This window comes from Ursus americanus, chromosome 7 (genome assembly GCF_024610735.1).
Source record: "Ursus americanus isolate L20-20 chromosome 7, mUrsAme1.1.p, whole genome shotgun sequence".
Classification (NCBI taxonomy): Eukaryota; Metazoa; Chordata; class Mammalia; order Carnivora; family Ursidae; genus Ursus; species Ursus americanus.
This window is the reverse complement of record NC_142133.1, coordinates 85,959,816-85,987,772: the sequence shown is the minus strand read 5'-3', so window position 1 is coordinate 85,987,772 and position 27,957 is coordinate 85,959,816. Positions and strand designations below refer to the sequence as shown.

The window sequence follows — 27,957 nt, the reverse complement described above, 5'->3', positions numbered from 1 at the left end:
TGTTAGTCACCATACAGTACATCCCCGGTTTCCGATGTAAAGTTCGATGATTCATTAGTTGCGTATAACACCCAGTGCACCATGCAATACGTGCCCTCCTTACTACCCATCACCAGCCTATCCCATTCCCCCACCCCCCTCCCCTCTGAGGCCCTCAGTTTGTTTCTCAGAGTCCATAGTCTCTCATGCTTCATTCCCCCTTCTGATTACCCCCCCTGGCAATTCTGAACTACAAAACCGCCTTCTGTGCTGTCCCCACGAATGCGGGTCTTGTAGGTGTCACTGAATGAAAACAGTTTTGTTCTTTTTATGGTTCTCTGATTCTACAAAACTCCTTCTCTAGATATGAGCCACATAAAATCAGAATTTGAGTATTATCCACATTAGTCATTAGGGTTCTAATTTATCAAGCTCTTTATGTCCTCTGTTTTGCTAAAACTAAGCCCAAGAGCAGGGGTTGTCTTTCTTAAAGACAAATATCATTTTGTATTCACGGCGTAGCAAGCTTACTCAGTGACTACCTCTAGTGGATTTCCTAAAACACTGCTATTCCATCTTTGTCCATAGTAGATGGATTGAAGTACAGAAGGAAAGCACATAAAATGGTGCATTTATGAATTCAGTGCTCCAAATTCTTCCTGCACACGAAACCCTTGACAGCTTCACTTACTTTGTGTTTGGGTGAGAGGGAAGCCTCCCACATTTAATACAATATTTTGCAACATAATATTTTTAATTGTGACTATGTTGATATTTAAATTTCAGGTGTGCCTGCAAAAGATCCTCACAATCTTGGTTCAGTGAAATTGTTAAATCTAGCTTCTGTCCACTTGCTCAGCTCTAACAATAGCCCCCACTCGTTGAAACTCTACTACATGTTCGATGGTGTGTGAGGTATTTGTACCCTTTGTTTGCTCACAGCAACACCACAACTTGGGTACTATTATTCCCATCTTGCTACTGAGGACACGGGGGTTTCAATGATTGGCAAGTTCTTCTCCATACCAGGTAACAGTTGTCAGGAGATGCTGTTGGGATGCTTTTCTGGATTGCATGACTCTGAACCTTTGCACTTCCCCATGCTGTGTTCTAGGATTTAGGATTACCTATTAGAGTCAGGGACACAAACAATATGTGACAAGGTGTTCTCCTATGTAACACCTTGAACAGTTTGGGAGCTGATAGATAAACATGCTTGAAATGTGAAATAAACAGTGGGTGGTAATTATAACTAAGAATCAGAAAACAATTAATTCTGAGGAGGTTGACATGCTGGGAGCTACGGTGGTCCATGAGGACCCCACAGGGGAGGAATGAGCTATCCCTTGACTTCATGTAGGATCTAGACCAGACAGCAGACCAGGCGTCTCTTCAGGAGTGAGGAGGAGAAGGGGGAGGCGGGGTCAGCCTGACGTACCCCCAGGGTCGTAAGCAAACACATTTGCCTTGATTCAGAATTTGTGTTGAAAAGTGAGGCAAATTTGACTAATACTGGTTAGATCACAAATTAGCAGCCTGAAGGCTGATTAGGACTCATAGATGTTGCTATTATGGCCAACACAACATATATATATGCAACTTCTAAAAATCGAATCTCTTTAAGCAGGATGTGTACCTTCTCCTTTGCCAGAGGTCCTTTTCTTCTGTGCATCTGGTCAACTTACTCATTTACCGGCCTGTACACCTAGCCAACTTAAACAGTACTTTACCTGCCTTGGTCCTGAGGACATTTAATTTTGTGACATCTAACACAGACAATCACGGCACATCCATAGACTTGGATATCAACTGGTAACAGTATGAAAAGATCATTTTCTTCTAACTTCCAGGAGATCTAAGAGTCATAAAAATAACAAAAACAATAATCCTTGTATTTTCTTAATGTTTACTTAACGTGAAATATTTTCACTTATTTTTTTTCATTTACAACATAAAAATTAAATCTTTCTTTTAGATACATTTAAGAAATAGGAACTTAGACTCAATGTACGTTTTTTATCTATACTTTCTTTTCTCTTAATTCATATATATATCAATATATAATATATAACTAAGATCCAGAAAATGAAAAAAAACACATGCAATCAAAGTAGATGAGCTAATTCCAGGCTTGTGCTAAACACTCAATGAACATTTCTTTTTTTTTTAAATATTTTTCTGTATTATGCTTTTTTTTTTAAGATTTTATTTATTTATTTGACAGAGAGACAGCCAGCGAGAGACGGAGCACAAGCAGGGGGCGTGGGAGAGGAAGAAGCAGGCTCCCAGCAGAGGAGCCCATTGTGGGGCTCGATCCCAGAACACCGGGATCACGCCCTGAGCCAAAGGCAGACGCCTAACGACTGCGCTACCCAGGCGCCCCTCAATGAACATTTCTTGAATGATTGAATAAGTGAATACACAGGTAAATGAACAAATGAATGAATGGTTAGAAAGATGGTAGGATTTTAGTTAGACTTTTAAGGAAGGACCTTTTTCCTGGAGAAGAAGATGAAAGGCATTCCAGGTTGAGATGCGACACAAATGAAGGCATAGAGCCAAGAACAAAAAGCCCGTGAACATGCTCAGTGATTGATGTGAGGTTTACAAGCAGGAGACTGGTGGTGAGAAGCTCAAAGTGAAAGTTGGGGCAGATCGGAGAAGACCTGGGAACAAGGCCAGCAGTCTGGGTGGAGGTGCAACCACTGGAGCATTAGCCTTGAGTAATGATGAGGATGATACTTAATCGTGTGGACATGACAAGATAGAAAAAATAAACTGAAGTGGGGATGTCTGAGAAGCAGATGACCTGCTAGGACACAGCTCATCAGGGACCCAGATGCAGGTGATGGCAATGAGAAAAGGAAAAAAGATTGACGGCTGTTTTAAAGGAAACACATAAGAGATATTTCAGCAGGAGGAACAGAGGACGCCTGGAGAAATCCAAAGGAAGATGCCCCTTATGTTTCATTAATTGTAGTTCTTATTGTGATACTTACTAACATTCTGTTGTGATTCTTCAGATCTTCATTTGAAGAACTAGAACATACACACATATGGAACACGGTTCTATCTTCTTTTAGCCACAGCAGCTCTTGGCTCTGATCGGCAAATGAAAATCAGAAATCATAGGGAGGCATAATTGTAATTTAGGGTTGAGATATGGAAGGCTTTTTGCCTGATCTAGGCAATCCCATTATTTTTTTAGCAGAATGATTAATAGATGATTAATAAAGGATATTGAACTCTTCAGATAGTTGGCAACACAATGCTTAGATTTCAGCATGGGCAGTGCAAAACTTTGCTGGCGATTGTTCAGAGATTCACCTAAACACGTAAATAACTATATCAGAGTATCTGAGGAAGGGATCTGGGCATTATTATTGTTTAAGTCTCCAGGATAATCCTGAATTGTAGCCAGTTTGAGAACCATTGGTCTATATGTCACCCAGATTACTTTTCAAAGGCAGTGAGAAGTAACCAGTCAAGATGTCATGTTCTGATACAAATCTACTCCTTCCGTTTTCTGAGTCTCTTCTTACTCTTAGGTTAGAAGAGGAACCTCAGCCAGGAACTTGCCACACTCAACCCCAGGTGACTGGAGAGATTTCAGTGATGGCAGCAGCACACATCGTGACAACGGTAGTGTTTGCATAATGACTTGGGGTTTCCATGGCATCTTACCATTTCTCTTTTTTTGCTAATCTCCTAAAGCATATTTTCTTATTATGGAGAATCTGTGTTTTCACTTACCTGGAATCATCTCAAAGCACAGCATTCTGGGAGCAGAAATGAAGTTCACTTGCAGGGCCATTCATGTGAAGAAATACATCTGGAACTAAATGGCTTCAAGCTACTCATGAAGTGGAAGGTGCCCTCAGGGACCCATTGTCGATACATGACCGTTGCCTGTTCCCGACACCTAATACTTGACTCGCACTCCACAGGTGCATTTCAAGCTATGTGATGACAACATCAGGACTGGCTTAGTCGGATGGTGCAGTTCATTAGAAAACCTGTCATCAAGAGCACCCTACATTTTCCTTGGACTGGGTCGCAGAACTACAAAGCCAGGCTGGGACCAAAGCTGCCAGGTTGCAGGTGCAGCATTGCAGAGCGAATTCTGAATGGGAAGCATGTGCTCTGGTCTCACTACCACAAACGCCTCGTCCCTGGGCAAGCCCTTGCTCTCCACGGGCCTCTGCCACCATGTCAGCATTGCTTATGGTTCTAAATATCTAGGAGTATTAACTTTAGAAGTGTGTATTTTCTGAAATAAGCTACAGTAATTCTGAACTGGCTCCTCAAAGTAACTTTCTGGATTTGGGTGTAAAAATATCTCACTCCGTCTGTCTTGTTGAGGAACGTGGGGAACGGGAGCTTGAGCGAGGAGGCGAGCAGGCAGAGTATGCCTCAACAGCAGGGTGTGCAGAAGGGCCAGTGGGGGTTTTCAGTGGACCACGACAACCACGACACTTCTGCCTCGTGAGAGAAGCACAGAAAGCATTGTGTTTAGTCTTTAAAGGACATGAGGGAAATCAAACTTGCAATATTCATAACCTTGTAAAACCTCAAGATTTTAGACTTGAAATACAAGAATGGAAAAATCCTAGCCCTCCTTCTGAGCTACGGCTGTTTGGGCAAGTGTCAGGCGATGGGCATCAGGGCCTGTCTCAATCAGATTAGCGAATAGGAAGGGGTGCTTCCTCGCAAGGGCAGTAAACCTACTGCGGAGAAGCCACCCTCAAGGACAGTGCGTGGGAGCTGCTCAGGCTGAGACACAGGTGTGGGTGGTGTGGCCCTTCAACACCAGCCACGGAGCCTGCACTTAATGGGAGTAAGACATTCTGCAAAAAGTCTCACCGCCTAAACGCATGGACTGAGAAACCCTGCCCCCCTCTGGCACAGCACACTCCCCGGAGGGTGCCTCGGGCCGGCCAGTGAGAAAACCTGCTCGAGTAAGTAGCTCGAGTAGCTATGTTACCAAAGGTCAAAGCACTCTGTGATTTGGGCATTGAAGCTGGAATGGGGACAAGAGAAGGGGGAGACCCAGAGAGGACTCTGGCCACACCCATTAACGGCTGCTACCCATTTCTTGGGGCCAGAAGGAGGTGTGACACCCAAACCTCTGTGCACCCCTTAGAGCTTCATTGCACGCACCTGTGGAGACCTATCCCATTAATTAGGTTCTCATCAGAATCTAATTAGTTTTGGGGCGCCTGGGTGGCTCAGTTGTCTAAGCATCTGACTTCAGCTCAGGTCACGATCTCGGGGTCCTGGAATGGAGCCCGTGCCAGCTCTCTGCTCAGTGGGGAGTCTGCTTCTCCCTCCGCCCCTCCCCCGCCACGTTCTCGCTCTGTCTGAAATAAATAAATAAAATCTTTAAAAAAAGAGTTAAATGTGCTAAAATTTTATTAATCAGGTTCTTAAAATGTGCTAGAGAATGACAAGAAGGACATAAATTCTGAGGCTTTACTTCTTTTCTACTATGGAGTTGTGAAGAACGGGACACAGGCAGAAAGTGAAACTAAGTGCTCCAAGTTCGTTGACATGTGTTCATAATGGTCTTTCATGAAACTTTTCAGAGAGAATGGGGTAAGGGGAACAGGGTTATTTTTTAAATGAAATTTAGTAAAATTATGACATTTCCTGAGAAAAAAGTGATGGAGACTTTCTTGTGGGAAGCAAATTTAAACTCCGTTGAAAGCTAACCCTAAGTACAGATTCTGAGCCAAGAGAAGGAATAACCTGGTAGTTCCTCACTTTGGTTGAAATCCAAAGTGGTTTGGATCTGACCTTAAAAGGGCAGACTTGGTTGGCCTGTTCTTGACTCCTCCCGCTACCCAGTCCTTGAAATTACAGAAGAGATACAATAAAATGAGAATAAACTTGTGACATAATAACAAATGAGAAAGAGTGTGATCAGTGAACATTTAGAGAAATTTCTGGAAGATAAAAAGCAGATGGGATTTGATTTAAAAAGAAATACAGTGTGAGCAAAGAATGATAAACAAAATGGCCATAGACTGCCACTTCTGTGGGAGCCTTATTCCTGGGATTCAGGCACAAGTAAGGGGGAATGTAGGTGGTGGCAGGAACCGCTCTCATAAATTGGGGGCAGCAACCCAATTCTGGTGGATTACAGAGAATGATACAGAAGACAAAAAAATTTTAAGATTACCCAGCTGGAATTATTCACAAAGGGGATAAACCCTTATCTGGGGTCACCAACAGGTAAGAGACACCCCCCCCCCCCAGTGGAAAGCCAGTATGTCGCTATTGTAAGAAGCCAGGACCCTGGGAAAAGGAATGCCCAAGGAGATTTAGGGAGAGTCCGTGGCTCCTCCGACGGCTATTATTCTGTGATGGACTTGCGTCCCCCTGTCTCTTCTATACCTTTCACTGAGGAATCAAAGTTCTTCTTTGTACTTACCTAGAGAGCCTTTCGATGTTTATGGCAATGGGTCCTCAGATTTGCCTGTTGTAATTTTTAGGCACTTACAAGAGAAACAACAGAATTTTCTCCACCTTGAGGGTCCATTCTAACTCAGTATGAGGATGATTTATTGATAGCTGCTAACACTACATGCTTGTAGATAAGATACCTTAGCTTTACAATTTAGCCTCTTTGGATACTTGGCAATATTATCAACACGAAGTCAGGTACGAGAGACATCTGTTCCAGGTTGGCAGATGGAGAATAGCTCAGTCCTGAAGTCAGCCTATTTTACAAACGAAGCACCCTTCCAACAAAAACAAACAAAAGCCTGTCAATTTGAGGGGTTGGTTTTCCTTAAAAGCTAAGCCTTTCTCTGAAATCTTACGTGATAAATCAGAAGAACCTTTATTGTGGCAAAAATGAGCAAAAGAAACCTTTCAAACTCTTTAGAGTGGCCATTGTTTTCCACCTGTGCTGGGAGTGCGTAACTTGGTAAAGGCCTCTCCTGCCATAAGGACAGGAGAGTCACTGGTGGTGTGCCCTGTGAGGCTGCAGGTGTGTGCATAAGTCCAGCTACGTCCCTGTGTTAGGAGACTCTGTTGGGTGCTCATGGGCTGCAGGCAGGTGTCCCTCTGACCACAAAGGCTCTAGCTTCAACCATGAGATGTTTAGCTTACACGTGCTACAGGGGGCTGCTGCTAGTTGACAAGGTCATAAGACGCGGCTCGTCCTGCAGCGCCAGACCAGCTATGAACAGGCCTGTGGTCGACCCTGATGCTTCCTTTTGAACCCAGCTTGTATATTGCCAGATCTTGACCACCTCACAGCCCTCAAGGGAGATCCTGGCCTGGGTCTGGATCCTCTGTCGTTCCTGGTCCCAGTGCTGACTTGACAGTGCTCAGTGGTGGGTCTTAGGTGAAACACATGGGAAAGGGAAGAACATAGTGCAGTAGTCAGTCTCCATGTGGTTTTAGGGGCTTATGTGCTCCTAAACATAAAATCACTATGAAGGCCAGAAATCACAGCTGTTGTGCCAGCTGTTGAATTCGCCACTGGTCTCCGTGTGAAAACATACACTGATGGTTAATGTGTTGGCGGACTGTCATGCATGGGCCAAATTCGGAAGAAGAGAAGCTTTCTAATGTTGATGGGAACTAAAATACCACAAAAACAATATTGTCAACAGTTTAATGGCGAACCATGCACGGGTGCAATACGTCTGAAAAACAAAGCAGCAAATATAAATTTGGACTTTTAAAAAGTTTATATTCTTTGGCTTACTCATTCCATTTCGCAATATCTATCCAAATTAAATGATCAGATTTGCTTACACATTTTTCTATGAAGATACATACATAGCAAAAAGAAAGTGAAGAAGATAGAGTTATTGAAGGACACCCAAATAAAGAAGTAACTTAAATAAGTTTGTTCTTACTAAATGAGATTTGATTTAGCCAATAAATGATGCTAATATTTCTGGTTTTAGAAAGTGTTTATAGCACAGTGCGAAACAAGAAAGCAGAAGACAAAATAGAATACAAAGCCTAGCCTGGAAGAAATCCTGCCAGATGCTGACAGTAATTCCTTTTCAGATGGTGCTGCCAGCTCTGCCTTGGGGATCCCCACTGAAGAGGAATTCCTGCCCTGCCACATCTGGGTGGTCAGGAAGCAGAGGGGCAAATTCCTCCATCCTCCTGCTTTCCTTTTACCCAGCCCTTCAGCAGATTGGGTGATGCCCACTGGAGAGAGCTTTCTGCTTTACTTAGTTCACAAATTCACATGCTAATCTCATCCCGAAATACCCTCACAGACATGCCCAGGAATGATGTTTAATCTGGACACTTCCAGGCCTCGTTAAGTTGACACATAAAATTAACCATCAGGTGTTGTGAATTAGAGAAGCGTTATCCATATATCACATAAAAACCAATGTGGAAAGCAAACAATGGAAGTTCAATTTTTATCAGGAAAAGTGGTAGAAATTATAACACCTGCTAAAATATTCAGTGTTTTCTTCCGTGGACGGGGATTATTTCAGTTGGGTAAACTGAGGAAGAAATAGGCCATGATAGTTAAATAGCCATAAAAACACAAACCATAACCTATAGTAGGTCTAGAAATAGAGTATTTAGCTAATTTTTTTCTATTGGTTCTTATACAGGAATGACATTTTAATTGAGGACAACAACCAGAATGACACATAGAAGCAAGGCTATTGCTGTGATGGAGTCAAGGTCATGAGCCCCAGAGTAAGGACAAGAGACAGAAAGACCCCACGCAGTCAAACATAGGACTCCAAGTATAATGCTGGTCATGGTTGAAGAAGAAAAGTGCCGCCCACCTTTTCCTTCTAGATTAATTTTTTAGCTGACTTTTCTGTCCCGGAAACCTTTTTCCTTGTGAATATACAATGGTGAACTATGTGCTTTTAACTCTCTTTAGCTGGTTTTAATAAACTGATGCTAACGGGAAGTACACTAGATTCTAGGGACAGAAGTTTAAATGGCAATCAGTCCTTGCCCCTCCCCACACTGTGCACGTTACCACATACACACATAAAGTTATCGATTAATTTGAGATGATCTTTGTCCCACCATGTTAAGTGTTAAAAAGAAAGAAAGAAGAAGAAAGAAAGAAAGAAAGAAAGAAAGAAAGAAAGAAAGAAAGACTGTGACTCTATCTTAACCAAGTGAAAATTCTCATTCAAGTAGATTTCGGACTAAACCCCACACAAACATCAGTATTAACCGTGTCCCTGGACAGTCTGAATGCAAGTGAGCAGACGGCCGCGTGCGCCGGCCACACAGCAGGCACTTAGCGCCATGTCTCTGGCGTCCGAATCCCAGCTCTAGATCTTGCTAATGACGGAGACTTGGCATGTCATTTAATTTCAGTGTTTCTAGCTTCCTCAATTCAGGACACATAAAGCATGTGCCTGCACACGGTGAATGTTTTGCTGTTATCACACCTTAATCAAGTCTGTGCCTCAAAGCCCTGGGTTCTAAAGATGAGAACTGACATGGAGAATGTGGAGAAGTTCAAGGTCAGGTCTTAGTTTACTGAAAACCAGCTAAACTGGGTTTAAATTCCAGCTCTATTGCTCAAAACTAAGTTAGTTTGAATAGTATAAACCCATCCTTGGCTGTAAAAGAGGAGTAACAAATAAACAGGTTATGATAAGGACCAAACGAGATCATATTTGCTCGGAATAAAGAACAGGTTAGCACACAGCACGCGTTGTCTTAGCTGTGGAACACACACCACATGCTGCTCCTGATTTGCTCTGCGTGCGACTACTAACCATAAACAATATAAGAAGAAATAATTGCTCCTTGGCTACGGAACTTCAAATTTTAAAGTAATAACATAATATTTTAGACTTAAATAGAAAAATGAGAATTTCTACAAGCCCAGCCACAGGTTAGAAAAGCAGACACTCCAACAAATAGAATACTGCCTCCAATCTTATTTCTGAGTTTAATCTCCATAGGGATTTTAAATGAGTATCAATGAGAATAATATTATACAAGGTATGTTAGCTCCTACCCCTCTCATATGTCGCTACCCCATTTTACGGATAAAGACCCTGGAGGCTGGAGGGGTCCCCCAGGGTCTCACCGTGAAGTGGCAGCACCACCGTTAAGTGATTTCCAGCGTCGCTCTCTTTCCATGGCATCATATCTCCAAAATGCAAAACATCGTTTCCGACATTATTTCGATATTCAAAAATTTTTAGGCTTTTGTCTTCATGCAGTCATATTTGTCGTATTTGCTGCTTTCATTCTGAAAGTGTCAAGTCTCCAAATGAGATGAATAAAATCGTGGCTATCTTCAGCACAGGTGCTCTATTTCAGTGTCTAGTTTCCAAAATAAAGCTAGGTCTACGTGAATCTAGGGTTTACAGTTCATGAGGAATTAAAAACACTAATAACCAATATAAACACTTATCTCTTATTCACTCATTTTTCTGCACATTTTGATTTATTTCCATGTAGTAAAAAGTAGGATTCGTGACCACTATCCCAACTGTTTAGTGTTCTTCAGGCCAAAATAAATTTTAAAGACAGTTTTCTCTAAGTTAAAAGATCTAGAGGGTCTCAGTATCCTAGCTCTATCAACAGCCAGGTACATATGTTTGTTCATTTTGTATCACATGCAAACATAGCACTTGTTGAGATTTACTTCCTATCTTTTTCCAATTTTTAAAACTGTGGTAAGATCCACAAAACATGAAATTTACCATCTTGACCATTAAGTGTACATGTCAGTGGCATGAAGCACATCCTCGTTGTTGCGTAACCCTCCCCACCATTTGTCTCCAAAACTCTTCTCATCTTGCAAAACTGAAACTCTGCCCACATTTGGCAATAGCTTGCTATCCCTCCCTCCCCTGGCCCCTGGCAACCACCATTCTACTTTCTACCTCTATGAATTTAATAATTCTAGGTACCCCACGTATGTAAAATCATAGATATTTGTCTTTTTGTGACTGGTTTATTTCACTGAGTATAATATCCTCAAGGTTCATCCAAGTTGTAGCAGGCATCAAGTTTTCTTCCTTTTTGAATGAAACTTGACCACTCTCTCACACCATACACAAAAATAAACTCCAAATGGATGAAAGACCTCGATGTGAGACAGGAATCCATCAAAATTCTAGAGGAGAACATAGGCAGCAACCTCTACGACTTCGGCCAAAGCAAACTTTTCATGACACATCCCCAAAGGCAAGAGAAACAAAAGATAAAATGAACTTAGGGGACTTCATCAAGATTAAAAGCTTCTGCACAGCCAAGGAAACAGTCAGAAAAACTAAGAGGCAGCCCACGGAATGGGAGAATATATTTGCAAATGACACTACAGATAAAGGACTGGTATCCAAGATCTACAAAGAACTTCTCAAACTCAATACACAAGAAACAAACAAATCAAAAAATGGGCAGAAGATATGAACTGACACTTTTCCAATGAAGACATACAAATGGCTAACAGACACATGAAAAAATGTTCAAAATCATTAGCCATCAGGGAAATTCAAATCAAAACCACACTGAGATACCACCTTACGCCAGTTAGGATGGCAAAAATAGACAAGGCAAAAAACAACAATTGTTGGAGAGGATATGGAGAAAGGGGATCCCTCCTACATTGCTGGTGGGAATGCAAGTTGGTACAGCCACTCTGGAAAACAGTGTGGAGGTCCCTTAAAAAGTTAAAAATTGAGCTACCGTATGATCCAGCCATTGCACTACTGGGTGTTTACCCCAAAGATTCAGAAGTAGTGAAGAGAAGGGCCATATGCACCCCAATGTTCATAGCAGCAATGTCCACAATAGCTAAATCGTGGAAGAAGCCGAGATGCCCTTCAACAGATGACTGGATTAAGAAGTTGTGGTCCATATATACAATGGAATATTACTCAGGTGTCAGAAAGAACGAATTCTCAACATTTGCTGCAACATGGACGGCACTGGAGGAGATAATGCTAAGTGAAATAAGTCAAGCAGAGAAAGACAATTATCATATGATTTCTCTCATCTATGGAACATAAGAACTAGGAAGATCAGTAGGGGAAGAAAGGGATAAAGAAAGGGGGGTAATCAGAAGGGGGAATGAAGCATGAGAGACTATAGACTATGAGAAACAAACTGAGGGCTTCATAGGGGAGGGGGGTGGGGGAATGGGATAGGCCGGTGATGGGTAGTAAGGAGGGCACATATTGCATGGTGCACTGGGTGTTGTATGCAACTAATGAATCATCAAGCCTTACATCGGAAACCGGGGATGTACTGTATGGTGACTAACATAATATAATAAAAAATCATTAAAAAAATGTTTTCTTCCTTTTTAAGACTGAATAATCCTCCACTGTATGTATACAGCACGTCTTCTTTATCCATTCATCTGTCGATGGACACTTGGGCTGCTTCCATGTTTTAGCTATTGTGAGTAATGCTGCTGTGAACATGGGGATGCAAATATCACTTTGAGACCCTGCTTTCAAATGTTTTGGGTATATACCCAGAAATGGAATTGCTGGATCAAATGGCGTTCTCCTTTTTTTTGCAGGGGGCGGGGGACCACTGAAACTTTTTCACAGCAGGTGCATGATTTTACGTTCCCACCAAAGTGTGTGAGGGTTCCAATCTCTCCACATCCTCATGAACACTTGTTTCCTGTTTTGTTTTCTATTGTTGTTGGTTTTATAGTAGCAATCCCAATATGTGTGAGGCAGGAGCTCAGTGTGGTTTTGACTAGTGATGGTGGCCATCTTTTCATGTGCCTGTTGATCGTTTGCATGTCTTCTTTACAGAAATATCTATCCAAGTCATCAGCCCATTTTTTAATCAAGTTTTCTTATCGTTGATGAGTTTTAGGAGTTTTTAAAAATATATTCAAGATATTAATCTTTTTCCAGATGTGTGATTTGCAAATATATTCTTCCATTCTGTGGGTTGACTTTTTACTGTGTTGATAGTGTCTACTGATGCACAATTTCTTTTAATTTTCATCAAGTCCAATTTGGCTATTTTTCTTTTGTTGCCTGTGCCTTTGGTGTCTAAGAAATCATTGCCATATCCAATGTCATGAGACTTTTGCTCCGTTTTCTTCCCAAGATTTTTTACTTTTAGGTCTTATATCTTAATGTTCTTTTTCGAAACATATCTTATTCTCAATTCTTCATTCTTGAAGGGTATTTTCATTGAATATAGAATTATAGGTTGACTTTTTTCATTGAGAATTTAAAGATGCTGTTCATGGTCTTCTAGCCTACATAGTTTCTCATGAGCAGTTCATTGTTCTTTTGAATCACTGTTATGTGTATGTAATGTGTTATTTTTCTCTTGCAGTTTTGAAGATTTTCCCTTTATCTTTGATTTTCAGCAGTGTACTATGATGTCCCTCCTCATGGCTCTTTTTTTTTTTTTAAGATTTTATTTATTTGACAGAGAGAGAGAGCTAGCGAGAGAGGGAATACAAGCAGGGGGAGTGGGAGTGGGAGAAGCAGGTTTCCCACTGAGCAGGGAGCCTGATGCATGGCTCAATCCCAGGACTCCAGGATCACCTCCTGAGCCAAAGGCATACGCTTAGGGACTGAGCCACCCAGGCGCCCCTGTGGCTCTCTTTTTATGTATCTCAATTGTGGTTTGCCAAGATTGTTGAATCTGTGAATTTGTCATTTTCTTTCCTGTCCCACAGAACTTTTCTTATTACCCAGCACTAATGGCCATGAAATCCATGTTCAAAAAATCACAACACTGTAAAAGAGAAAAAAACCAACTTGTTTTAAACTAAAGCAATACTGGTACATAATCACTACCTTGCGGGATTTAGTGAAAGGAAACCCCTCTGGCCAATAAATCTGATATTCTTCCTTAACACTTTGGCTTCCCAAAATCTTTAACAAGTAGGACTTCATGGAGGTGGGCTCGTTGCTCTTCGCAATGCTGTTCAGGGATATATTAGTTATAGCCTTTGACGTGTGAAAGAAGTAAATCAAAATTTGACTTTTGCAAGGACAGTAAACTTTTTTTTTTTTTTAAGTGCAGAGAAAATTTGGAAGAGACTGTGTCTTCACATACCTGCTGCCGTGGAGCCCTCCCTCCACTGGAGTATTCGGAAAAGATGGTGAAATGTTCCTTTCTATTTTGTCATCAATTTCAAAGCAATGATTAATCATTTTTAATGTAATATTCCCCAAAAATATGATTAGTGATTTTGAACATTGTAGTTAAAATTTGAAAATAACTACATATCAACAAATTAAACTCTAAGGTCCAGGGTTTAAATCTGATTTCAACACATTTCCACACTGGAATGGGTGTTTGATAATGCAGTTGAATATTTGACTTTTCAGGAGCATAAACAATGACATTTTTCTTGCAGGAGCATGTAGTCCCCCAACACTGAATGCGCAGCTATGCAGAAAAGTCACATGGACGTTTTGCGGATGAACAGAGGCCTGCCAGAGGGAGCCCAGCTTCAACGCCACGCAAGGAAAATTTCCCAATAGTTAGACTTAACAGAGGTGTCTTTCCTCCCTCGAAATTGCTTTAGGAAACCCTGAGATGTGTGCAGCATATGAGAAGCTTACCATGGTAACCTTAAACAAGTACTGGGTTAAGTTGCACTTAGGTTTCACTGAACTTTGTTTAGAGGTAAAGAAAAATCCATGCGACACTTGTGATAGTACCAATACACTGACGGGGATGTCACGTCTCCCACTATGAAGATGCCCAAAAGAAATTTCTTATAGTTCTTGGTAAATAAATAGAAAATATACAATTCTGAATAAAACCCCACACATTTTAGAATGAAAATTCAAGTTTTATAGTTCAGAGTTCTAATACCTGAGTCTTTTCCAAAGTTTAACATTTTATGATTTCCCTAAATATAAAAATAAAATTTAAAACTTCTATTAAGAGAACGAAAAGACAAGCCATGGAATGGGAGAAAATATTTGCAAAACATATCTAAGAAAGGATCTGTATCTAAAATATGCAAAGAACTCTTAGAACAACAATAAGAAAACAGGTAACTCAGTTAAAAATGGGTAGACCCTGCACAGATCCCTGCAAGATATGCAGAGGTAGGCAGACGACAGAGAAGCCCGTGAAACGGTACTCACATCAGCCGTCACCAGGGACATGCACATGAAAGCCGCGGTGAGATAGCACCGCACACTCTTAGAATGGCTGAAATCCAGAATGTGGACAACACAGATGCTGGCGAGGCCGTGGACCAGCAGAATCGCTCTCTTGTGGCTGGTGGGCTCGCAAAGTGGTGCAGCGACTGGGGAAGAGCTTGGCCGTTTCTCACGAAGCTCGAAGAGATTTATCATATGATCTAGTAATTGTGCTCACACTTAACCAAGTGAGTTAAAAGGTTATGTCCACACGAAACCTGTAGATTAATGTTTAGAGGAGCTTTATTCATAATTTCTGAAAACTAGAGGTGAGGGAGATGTCCGTCAATAGGTGAATGGATAAACCAAGTGTGGTACACCCAAGTAACAGGGTGTCTCTCAGCTGGAAAATAAGCTTTGAATTCACAAAAAGACATGGAGCAACCAGAAATGCATATTACTAAGTGATACAAGACAATCTGAGAAGGTCACATACGATCTGATTCCAACTATGTGTGGGTCACACAAGTGTCCCGTGTTCTGCTGGAGAATGTGAAGAGGAAACCCTGTGAGCTGGAATGTTCCACATCTTGATATGTGGAAGCTTCTGCTATATATAACTTAATTTATATTAAAAAAAGAACTATAATCCTCATGCATTTAAACATTGTGGAATGGTTAATGATCGTAAGCTGGATGTTTTTGATTCTAAGATTCTAGTAACTGAAACCTCATGATCAATGAACTTCCATTTTTCAGAGCAAAGAGAGACCACCTCACAGGAAGTGCAGAATGGCAGTTGTAAGATGTGTTGTGACTTCAGAAATATGAAAAACTGTGTCCTAGAATGGAGGAAATAAAGGGGTTAAACTGTTTTAGGCAGAGTTTAAATGTAAAACGTGTAAGTTATGAAGCTCCTTGAAGTTCCCCCAATACATTTTGAAAACCACTGGCTCAGATGATGTCAGAGGCATCTAACCTCTCAGATCCCCCTAATCTGATTGGATAATTTGCCTTTCTCCGGGAACCTGTTTGAATGGAGGCAGGAGAGTCTAACAGAAGCAGAGGGGTCCTCCTGGCAACCTTGAGCACGTCCCTTTGGCTCTGGGATCCCGGCCACCAGAGGGCCCTCTGCCACTGCCGGGGAAGGACCCAGGCCCAGGCGGGCGTGCCGCACCCTCCAAGCCCCTGGGAACGCGGTCACACGGAGCCCTCTCAGAACCACCGGCACAGCACACAGCAACAGAGGAAAAGAGAGAGAAAAGCATGTGTAGCCTGTTGAGAGCTTGCATTCATCATCAGTCAGCCTCAGCCAAGAAATGCGTGCACAAGGGTGGGTACCAAGGGTGTGAGAGGAAGGACATTAAACTAAAATAGAACATCAGGTTCTACTCTCATAGCCTCTTAAAGAAATTTCTGAAGTTCGGTTTCATCTCTGTGCAAGGGAGGTAGTGAGAGCTACCCTGTCTTGTCTTCTACTAACAAGGCTCCAGTACTTTCCTGCCCGGCTAGACGTTAAACAGCAACAATAGGGTAAATAATCTGGTCATTTTCTTTCATCCCAAAACTTCAAGAAAACCAAGAAAGATACAAGAATTCCCCAATCACATTTTTTCAAAATACACTATCTTCTTTTATATAGAGAAAAAGCATCCATTTTGTCTCAAAGATTTAATGGCGCCGCAAGGAGGGCACTGAAACCTAGTTACGTGATTTCTTCGGAGAAAACACTGTATCAAAACTTGGTCTGCACTTTCTGAGTGTGGATAATACCACGCAAAGCTGCGTAATAGATTTAAAACAAAGCACAGGCTAAATAATTAATTATTCCCTTATAATCATTTTCAAGAAACTCAGGAAGTTAGTGACTTAAGATGTACATATTGTCCCAAAAACTTGAGTCACTGAATATTTTTACTTTTTTCCCCATGCTTTGCTATTAGTGAAAAGAAAAAGACTTCTGAGTTAATGATGATACACCAAGGGGCGCCTGGTTGGCTCAGCTGGTTAAGCATCCGGCTCTTGGTTTCAGCTCAGGTCATGATCTCGGGGTCGTGAGCTGGACCCCCCCCCCGCCCCCCGCCCCCGGCGTCTCTACTTGAGATCCTCTCTCTGCCCCTCCCCCCACTCGTGCTCTTGTGCTCTCTCTCCCGCTCTCTCAAATAAATAAATTAATTAAATAAATCTTTCTAAAAAATGAAATAATGTTAGACCAAATGCTCACACATGCCGCCCTTCCCTCCCCAGAAACCATTTCTGTGACAGTACAGCACAACTGGGAAAAGGAAGCCACAGGCTTGCAGCATCAGAGGCTGACATCGCAGGGCCCTGGCCTAGAGGAGAACGCAGACACCTACCCGAAAATACAGGGATCAATAAAATCTGCACTTCAAGCGGTGCACCCCATTACCCACCTCAGCCCTCTCTGGTACTAGAGTGTAGGACACCAGCCAGCAAGCTCCTGCCTGCCTTTCAGCGAGAAGAGAAAGGACTTTTTTCCAGAGAAAGGACACAGACTAGACCAAAGACCTCACTTTCTGATGTTCAGGAAATCACTAGCCTAAGGATCGACTCCCTATGAAATTACCCCAAAGAAAGCCCCTGAGCAAGCCTTGCTAATGACAGCACAGATTCTGTTCAGCGTTTTAAGGGGCACTGTTAAATGTGAACAGAAAATAAAGGATCGCCAGACATTTGAGGAAAGCTGCCTCCAGGTGAAAAGGACATGAACATAAACCAGCAGATAGGATTTTTCTCAAGAAACTAAGCCCCCAGCAAAACGAGACGCCAACAGCACCCGTGTGTAATTGCTCATCTAGGCATGTAAATATATCACTTCGGTGTGTTTTTAATTAGTAGGATAAACCATATGAAATTGCCACTCATATAGGTAAAAATAGTCAATATTACCAATTTCTCGTGTCCAACATAACAACTTAAAAAAATAGAAAGGCTAGAATTAACTCAATATCTAGGCCAGCAACCAAAGAAGAAGCAAGGAGGGGAAGATTTTAAAATCGTATAAGAATAGCCAGATCTGAGCTTTAAAGTTTACAAAACAGGCTGATATACACTGTCTTATTTGACCTTTAAACAACTGCGTAATTACAATTATTATTAACAAACATAGAAATTTAACTAGTGAGAAATCCAGGACCAAATAAATGAAACTACCTGCTGGAACACAGCTTTATTTCGGCAAGTAGTTAGTGGAGGGGGGACCAGAGCTCCGGAAGACCGACTCCATGCCCTTGACTTCCATCACCGAAAGTAATCAGGCAAGATGGGAACTTGGGGCACCAGGAGACAGAGCCAGAGGGAAGGGCATAGTAGGGGACAATATGCAAACAGGGGTGAAAGAAGAAAGCCTGAAACACAGGAGCTTATGTTCACGGAGCCGGAACTTACACGAATCCATGTAATTAGAGAGCCTTGTGCTGGCAGCAGACTCTTGAACTGACCCAGGGGAAAAACACTCAAGACACTGATTCCAAGAAGGATAAACTTGAGATATTCCAGATGTGAAGCAATTAAACCCTCACTTGGAAAGAATGACCCACATAACTGCAAAATGTCCATGTTAAGAAATTAAAATGTATATACCCACATAAAAATACAGGAAAGAAAAGACCCTAATCAGATTTCTGGAGACTAAATTAGCAAATGTGGCACACATACATGCACACACACGTGCACATGCACACACATCGGGACACCTGTGTAAGCACAGCGTGCACACACTCGAACACACATGTGCGTGCCCGTGCGTGTGCGCACAGTGTCAATACAAGCACGCACACACATACCCGCACACGTGCGCACACCCACAGTTTGCCGTGCAAAAAAAGGTCAAACAAGGCACTTGGGCAGCTGGGGGTTTGCCCTTGGCAGGACGATTGTCTTCTTCCTGTCCTCCTGTTCTCCTTGTCCAGAAATGAATCCCATTCACACACTAAGGCCTGTGTTCCCTGAAACTCATTCAGCTCCCTTTGGAACCGAAGGACACCTGTGTGACCCATGAGACCTGATTTCGTTTTCTCTTTCGCATGCAGCTTCTAGGACAGACAGAAAAAGAAAATGTAGGCAGTGGATGGATGGAGATGGTCCTGGAGTCACTTCCAGTGCGCCCCAGTACCAACTGTTTACAAATATTCACGCGCAGATGAAAGAACCTTCTGCAAACTGAGACTGCACGGGGTGCACTTTCCCGCAACTCGGAGCAGCAGCAGGCCGACGACGTCTTTGAAAGAGATCCAAGGCAGGAGGCACCACCGCGGTGATGACGCTGCTCGGCTGAGGTCTGCACGAATTCCGCGTTCCCTGCCCACCTGTAGACCTCCGACTGCACTGGACAAGGAGCAGTGTCTCCCCGCCCAGCGGGTGGCTGGGGCTCTGAGCTCTTCCCTCGCACCAGGCACCTGGCGCGGCCAGCATGTCCGCGGGGTTGCATGTCCCTCTGGGGAAAGGGAATCACAGCCCACAGTCCGGGGTGCGGGGCAGGGTCCCTTCCTTTCCTCGCGGCACTGGGAAGGCACACCGCCGGATGGTCACCAAAGCTGTGCTCTGACACCCAACTTCGCCTACTCGCTTCAGATTTTTCATTCCAAGTGAATATAAACTTCTTTGATTCTTCAAATGATGTGTTCGGGAACGTGTAAAAACAAAACAAGTTGAGGGGCGCCTGGGTGGCACAGCGGTTAAGCGTCTGCCTTCGGCTCAGGGCGTGATCCCGGCGTTATGGGATCGAGTCCCACATCGGGCTCCTCTGCTGGGAGCCTACTTCTTCCTCTCCCAATCCCCTGCTTGTGTTCCCTCTCTCGCTGGCTGTCTCTATCTCTGTCAAATAAATAAATAAAATCTTAAAAAAAAAAAAAAGAAAACAAGTTGAAATTCTGTGACTCCCAAGAAACAACCATTCAGTATCAGCAGACAGGCCTTGTGACCTGGGCAATGCTCTCATGCGCTGGACACTACTGTAGAACAAGGAACAGGACGGGCCCCTCGCTGATGCTCTTGTAAACTTCGTGAACGTCAGCAAGTCCTCAGGCTGCTTGTTTCTTCTTTTGGAAAAAGGAGGTGCCGTTTGCTGGAGTCTAGATCCTGGGAAGATGGATGCAGGCAAGGTCATAGAGCACACTAACTAAAATGTGCAGCCTGGGGTCAGGCTTGGTTATTTTTAGATATCATGACCTTGGCTTTATTGACACCTTACATTAAACAGACCTACTTGCCAAATGCCACGGGACGCAGGGCTGTGGACGTTCCTTTGGGCCGATGCTGTCGGGTAAGCCAACGGCGATACAAGGAAGGACAACGTCCCAGACAGAGCAGCCACCCCGAGAGCCCACAAATCCACGTGGCACCCTTCTTTCTTTTAGAAATGTGTTTGCATTTTAAAGATTTTTGCTACGTTTTGTTACGTAAGCTTTATGTACTGCAAGGTCCTAATTAAAGACTTTAAAACGTTGAGTAAAACGCTCACCAGTCTAGTTTGTAATATATATAATAAACCTGTCATATAATTTATTTTTTTTAAACAAGCCTCTTATACGAATTGCCCATGGAACTTTTATTTGGAATTTAAGGTCATTTGGGGCTTAAGGTAATGTAAACAAAATTCTCCAAAATGCTAGGGTCTCTTTTTGGGGTGTTGCATTCCTATAAACCATAATCAAGCCAGGTTTGTCAGCTATTGGAAAACAAATCTGTCTTGGTCTGGGAGCTCAAATGCCTCGGGCTATGCCAGATGAAGTTTTCATTACTGAGTCATAAATTCCTAAATGTGGTGTATTCTAGAAAAACAGACACACCTTTAACATCAGCGTTTTGATCTGACGAAGACCTCAAATATTTCTCTTGCAATAAAAGTTACAAAAAGATGCCCTTGATTCAAAGAGGAAACTTGCAGAGGATCTGAGCTCTCTCAGTGCCCTTGGCTTACGGAGCGCGTGAAACGGAGCGGGTCCTTCAGGAAGCAGTGGGACTTGAGCAGAAAGAATCCAGAGCCCCTTTCTACCTGTACGAGGTTCTGGAAGGTGGGCATACTTTTCCAAGCTTCAATTTTCTTCCCGTTAACAGAAAATAACAGTATTTACCTGTTAGGGCCAATGTGTGAATTAAATGTGTTGCTTGTTGAGGTGCCTAGAACGATGTTTGACCCAGAAAGAGAAAATCAATACATTGATTAACTCAGTACCAGGTGCTGGGTGAGAAGGGCAAAGGCAGAAGGTACTAGAACTTCAGAGAGCCACATGTAATTCCCTACAGCAGTGTGCCAAGAGTGCGTGAGGAGAGCTGTGACTGGGAAGCAAGCAGGAGTCAGATGCAGAGGGGCCCAGCGTGCCATTCCCGCCGCTGAATTCACGATTCTGGACCCCGTCTTCCTGTGGTCATCTGTGCACACCTGCGACCCGACAAGGCCGTTAGGTGTAAACATCCCTAATTTGCTTCATTACCCTAAGAGCAACTTAAATACAGGGACAGCCCACCAGGCCTCATTCATGAATTCCCTAAATGCTTGTAGAGTAGGAGAATAAACGGAGGGAATTAGTAGGCACAACTCAATGCAGAAACATACCACCTGTCTCAGAAGCACCAAGGCGTTTGGAGTGTGAGTCCCGAGCGGCCCCCTGTGGGCAGCGTGTTCTGTGGGAGACACGACCCGCCCAGGTCTCTGTAGTTCCGTGCACACTCTCACTGCCCACACAACGTGCTTGTCTTTACACATCAAGCTAAGGAAACGACCCATTAATCTAATTGAAGGGGAGGTAAAGAGGCACTAGGTACCCAACACTGTTTAGTTCTATAAAACTCCCGTTGCTTGTTAACAGGAAACAAACACAATGGTATTTCTTTCAAAGAAAATGTGCAAGTTCTATTACTGTTGCCAAATAGTCACTGTTCTTTACCGGGGAAGAGAAACAGCAATGAGTGGGACCGGTACCCCAGTTCCTCCAGGAGCCTGAATGCAGACTAGTCTAAAGAAGACGAAGATTCCGGGTAAATTATTCATCAGTAGAAATATGTCTCTATTGTAAATATTTGAAAGTACTGTTAGTTTTCATTTTGTTGCTTTTTGTAACATAAAGCACACATGATCAAGCTGACCTGGGATGTGCGGTGGCCCTCAGCCCCCGAATAGTTCTTGCTGGAGATGGTCAGTCAGAACTGACTGAATCCTTTCTGGGGTAGGCAGCCTCCGAGATGGCCCCCAAGTGATCCCGTCTCCTGGTATTCACGCCTTTGTGTAAACTCCGCTCATTAGGGTGGGCTGAACTTACTGACCTACTTTAATAAACAGAACATGGCAAAAGTGAGGGCAAGATCCTTCCAAGCTGAGGCTGCAGAAAGCCGGGGCTCCATCTTGCTTGTGCTCTCCCCTTCTCTGCTCGCTTGCTCTGACGGACGCCAGCCGTCATGTTGCGAGCTGCCCTCTGGAGAGGCCTATGTGTCAGGAAACTGAGAGGGGCCACTGGCAAATAGCCAGAAGGCATTGAGGCCCCCGGTCCGACAGCCCCAGTGGAAGCGAATCCTGCCAACAACCTCGAGTGAGCGTGAAAGCAAACCCACCGCCAAGCCTTCCGAGGCAGTCACATCCCTGGCTGACAATACGATGGCAGACGCGTGCAAACCCAGGGTGACAGCACCCAGCTCTGCCACCCCTGGACCCCGAAAGCACAGGGATGCTTGTTTTAATCCACAAAGCTTTGGGGTAACTTATTGTGCAGCATTAGGTAACAAATAGATTCCTCCACCGAGTTTCCACTGTTGGGAAATAGCTGTCAAAGTACCTGGAGATGCAGTGACGCAGTGTCTCCAACTTACTCCAAGTGGCTCAGGAGCAATAATGTGCACATATGGGGCGCCTGCGTGGCGCAGTCATTAAGTGTCTGCCTTCGGCTCAGGGCGTGATCCCGGCGTTATGGGATCGAGCCCCACATCAGGCTCCTCGGCTGGGAGCCTGCTTCTTCCTCTCCCACTCCCCCTGCTTGTGTCCCCTCTCTCGCTGGCTGTCTCTCTGTCAAATAAATAAATAAAATCTAAAAAAAAAAAAAGTGTACATACATGAAAACCTCTAAAGATGTATGAAACAATAAGCACATGGGGAAAAGGAACACAACTGGTGTGAAAGGGCAAATCGGAGCTGAGAGCTCCTTCTACTATTCTTGGAATTATTTCAACTTACATCACAATAAAACATCACCAATAAGTTCAATAAAAAAGAGCAGTTTAAGAAAGGAATGGTTAAAAATTATAAAAGTGAATATTAAAATTGTGTGAATAAACAAAAAAAAGTCACCAGAAAACAAAATTTTTGTAACCATGTGAGGTGATGAATGATAGCTAGACATACTTCAAAGATCGTTTCATGATGTTTACAAATATCAAATTGTTAATTGTCCACCTGAAACTAATATGTTATATGTCAACCATACCTTAATAATAACAATTTAATTTAAAAATGTTTAAAGAAATCACATTAACAAAACAAGTAAGCTTTTGTGCTTTGATTAGATATGAGTATGTGACAGCTTACGGAATCCCGTGGCCAGTGTATTAAAGGGTAACAAGATTTTCAAAACCCTGCACCGTTATCTGGTCCATAGTAATAATAGCTATTAAGAAAAAAACCTGACTTGGGGCGCTGGGTGGCTCAGTTCCTTAAGCCTCTGCCTTCAACTCAGGTCATGATCCCAGGGTCCTAGAATCAAGCCCTGGGTCAGGCTCTCCGCTTGGCAGGGAGCCACTTCTCCCTCTGCGGCTCGCTCCTCTGCCCCTCCCCCTGCTCCTTCTCTCTCTCTCTCTCTCATTCTATCAAATAAATAAATAGAATCTTAAAAAAAAAAAACTGACTTGCATAAATAAAGAAAAATTATACAAGACAAAAGCATCAGACAGTGTTATTTTATAAAGAAATTATTAGTCTTAGCTTAGAAAATCTTAAAAATCTCTGGGAAACACATGGATATTAGCTATTTCAACTACTTCTTTGTTTCTTGGAGACATTTTTATGAACAAAAATGTATTCACCTTTATACCCATTCCTATATAAGTCTATCAGCTGCGTGCCTCTGTGATTTTTTTGAAGACACATCTTACTAGGAATACATATGTCTACTGAGGTTAAACACATTTGTACAACTTCGTTAAACAGTTTGCTAATATATATCAGAAGTTGTAAAATATAACCTTTGACTTAGTGTTGTAGCCGTTTCTCTGCCCAAGTGGGTGCTACAAGAAAACCCTTAACACAAAGTTGTGCATGACGGTGTTAAATGGAATAACAGAAGCTTGGAAATGATCTATATGTATAACCACAAGAAATTATTTAAAAGTGGGAGAAACATGGGGAAATACTAAAATCTAAGAAGCAATATATAAAATAGTAATGCAGAGTGTGATTTCAATCACTTTTTATTTCATATAAAGACTTGGAAGGAACACTATTTTTTTCTTACTACTACCACATATTCCCAAACCCGCCTGTGCAAGTCTCATAGCCCTGCGTCTGCATAGACGTGTACAATTAACAAACAACACCCCATTCTCTTGGAGGACAAACAGGAATGGCTTATCTGACATTTTCTTGAATAATTAAGACAATTAAGAAGACATGTCCTTTGTGTTAAAATTTTTTTGGTAAACTATAGACGTAATTAGCTAAAGTGGACACCAGGGAAAAATTAAAAAAGAGTTTTTGTTGTCATTTTTAAAGAATATGCATTTGTGCCAAAATTCAAGAGCAATTACATACAAAGTTTATTTTTCTAAGAATATTTATAAATGGTCTAGAGAGATGTTTTATTTTTATATTCTTAGGATATGGTACACATGTCAAATGTAATTGAAATAATACTAAGTTAGTTGTTTTACAAACAAATTGTATTTCCCTGTTGGCTTCAAACCACTTGCTGATAAGATGTTTTAGGTAAAAACAAAGTTTAAATTCCTCCACAACGTCAGAATTTTCCCTCAGAGTCATTTGTATCCCGTAGTTTAACCAACAGACAATCTTCAAAATGAGAATTGTTGGCTGTCTTTCTTCTTTCTTGCACGAGGCATAGGAGACCTCCGCCCCAGGGCACAACATTGCTTGGGTGAGAAAGGGAGCCACGGTCATCACCGTGCTGGGCAATACCCAGACCAGCGATTCCAGGGACACCATCATCATCACGAGGACCACATGACTCTTACCCAGGGTGCTCGCCCTTGCTCCCAAACAGTACCAGTGTCTGCAGACATGTGTGTCACAATGGGCATCCAGCAGGCGGAGGGCATGCCCGGGACCCCGCCCCACACAGAACAGCCCGCACCACAAAGAATTATTCAGGTCAAAATGTCAGCAGTGCTGAGGTTGAGAAACCCTGAATTCAATGAAACCTCAAAATGATACGGTTTTCTCTCTCTCTCTTTTTTTTGAACTTGTGTATACTCCCTAATATCAGATGACAGACTCTAGGCTTACACATCTCTTAAGCTTTCTTCATTAACCTAATTGAGTGTTAATTGTGTGATTTAAAAGCACATTTGCTTCAGCCGCAACAACAACTAAACAATCTGGTTAAAAATGAGCAGAGGACTTGAGCAGACATTTCTCCAAAGAAATATGCAAATGGCCGAAAAGCACAGGAAAGTGTGCTCAACATCATGAATCATTAGAGATATGCAAATAAAAACCACATTGAAAGATCAGCTCACACTCATTAGGATAATGATCAGAAGAATAGAAAATATCAAGTGTTGGCAAGGATGTGGAGAAATTAGAACCATTTGCGCTGCTGGTGGGATTGTAAATTACTGCAGCCACCGTGGAGAGCAGGAAGGAGGGTCCTCAGATGATTACGGATAGATCTACCATATGATCCAGCATCCCACTTCTGGGTATATACCCCAAAAATACACGGCAGGATCCCCAAGACACATCTGCACTCCCACGTTTTCATTGCAGCTTTATTCCAATAGCCAAGAGGTGGAAACAGCCTCAAGGTCCATTGACAGATCAGTGGATAAAGAAAATGTAATCTGAACATACAATAGGATATTGTTCAGCTTTAAAAAGCGGGGGAGGGGTGGTGGGGGTGGGGCGGGACTTAGGACACACACTACAACACAGATAAGCCTCAAGGATCTTACATTAGTGGAATAAGCCCTTCACAAAACAACAAATGTTGGTGATTCCACTCACACGAGGTATGTAAAGTATTCAAACATTCCAGAAACCCAAAATAGAAAGGTGATTGCCCAGGGCTGGGGAGGGAAGGGACGCACAGTGTTTAACGGGCACTGAGTTTCAGTTTTGCAAGACAAAGAAGCTCTAGAGAAGTGTTGTGGACAACGTAGGGTTAGTTAACACGCCTCAGCTGTGCGCTTAGAAATGATTAAGATGGTAAATTTAATGTCACGTGATTGTAAAAGCAATGGGAAATGAAATCTAAAGTTTCTAAAGAGTACACGTGCTTACCCAGTCGTGAGGCATAATCGCGCAGCCCAGGGGAAGCTGTGATCTCAGGTGCAGGGCCAGCAGTGGGACTGAGGGTCCTCTGATACCTGCCCCACAACCGCATTTGTAGATTTTCTGTCACTGCCTATTCTGCCAGATGACAGCCAGCTTTTCTCTCCTCTATTTGCACCTGTTTCTCTCCACCTCCCCTCAAAACCCCACGCCACACCCACCCAGCCACTCCCGCTGGGTCTGACGGAAGCAAACCTGTCCAGTCAGTGCAGGGGAGCAGTCAGCTCTGCGCAGCGCTCCTGGAAGCAGGGTCTCTGCTTTAAGGAATGAACAGAGGAAACATGGCACTGTTTTCTCAGCAAGAGACCTAAGAAGAAAAGCAGAAACGTGTATTATCAGTTAGACACCCGCCTGTTCTAGGTACTTCTTCATAACCTGTGAGAACCTGCCGGTCAACACTGTCAAGAGTCTCGCCTGAGGCTTCCTCGCTCCTTGTCCGCCGGGCTGTCCGAATCCTGCATCTGCGCTTTTCCCACCTCCAGCTGTTGGAACACCCTGAGCCTTTTCTCCATTGTAACCAAATTGCCCCTATCAGACCGGGGAGGGTGCCCTGCCGGTAGCATTAGCATTGAACGCCTGCAGGACCCTGTGCTCATCGGGGAACCTCCGGGCCGGTTGCAATTTGGGGGGATTATGAGTAAAGCTGAAAGAAGTATTTGCGTGCCTGTTTGCTTTTTTTACATTTGTATACACTACCTGATATCAGATGACAGTCTTCATTTTCCCCAGGTAGATACCTCAAAGTGGATCGTTGGTCGCTGGGCTGATGTTTGAGAAACTGCGGGACAATTTACTCAAGTGGCTGCACAGTGCGTTCTCAGCAACCACGCAGGAGAGGACAGCTCTCGTCTTTGCCGTGGACACCCGGTGTCGTCCTGGAGAAAGCCTCCTAGAGACGGCGCATTTCCTCAATGTCGGGATCCCCGGGTCTTCAGAGGGCCCGCTAGCTCTCACACGGCCTCCACCACTTGGCCTTCACTCCCTGTGTCTCAGGAAAGCTTGGGGCTCGCTGCTCCTCACTCCTGGAAGGCCAGCTGTGGACGTCACTTGCTGGACGGTGTCACAGGCAGACCTACCTGCGCCTCAGCCCAGATTGCGTTCCACTCCGTAGTTTGGAGAAGCGGGGCACTGAGCCCATTAACCACACGGTCTTTTCTGCCTCTGCAAAGAACGTAAATCCTTAATCGTGCCTACCAAGGCCTGGAGGCTCACATCCTCATGGCCGCCTCCAGAAGCTCCTTTCAGGGCACCTTCCTCACCCAAAGCTCAGGGCGACTATAAATAGGCCAGAGAGGCATAGCTCTGTTACTCAGAATTATAAACAGTCCTCCCTGGGACATTATTTCCCTTCAGAAAACATCTGACTCCTAAAATTTTCTAGCTTTGGGGGAAGCAAAGAAA

The 27,957-nt window shown here is 43.2% G+C and overlaps 1 long non-coding RNA gene across 3 annotated transcripts; it reads right to left on the bottom strand.

Annotated features, from left to right (window-relative positions):
• Positions 1-190: 190 nt before the first annotated feature.
• LOC148109744 (uncharacterized) lies at positions 191-27,870 on the bottom strand. 3 transcript variants are annotated; one of them, XR_015725377.1, is made up of 5 exons: positions 27,253-27,870; positions 26,752-26,863; positions 26,506-26,591; positions 2,979-10,201; positions 191-1,834 (listed from the first exon to the last, which is right to left on the bottom strand). It is a non-coding gene; the product is annotated as an uncharacterized LOC148109744 (long non-coding RNA). The 3 variants fall into 3 exon arrangements; XR_015725378.1 differs by lacking the exons at positions 26,752-26,863; positions 27,253-27,870 and having other exon boundaries at positions 2,979-6,722; positions 10,037-10,201; positions 26,506-26,741; XR_015725376.1 differs by lacking the exons at positions 26,752-26,863; positions 27,253-27,870 and having other exon boundaries at positions 26,506-26,741.
• Positions 27,871-27,957: the final 87 nt, after the last annotated feature.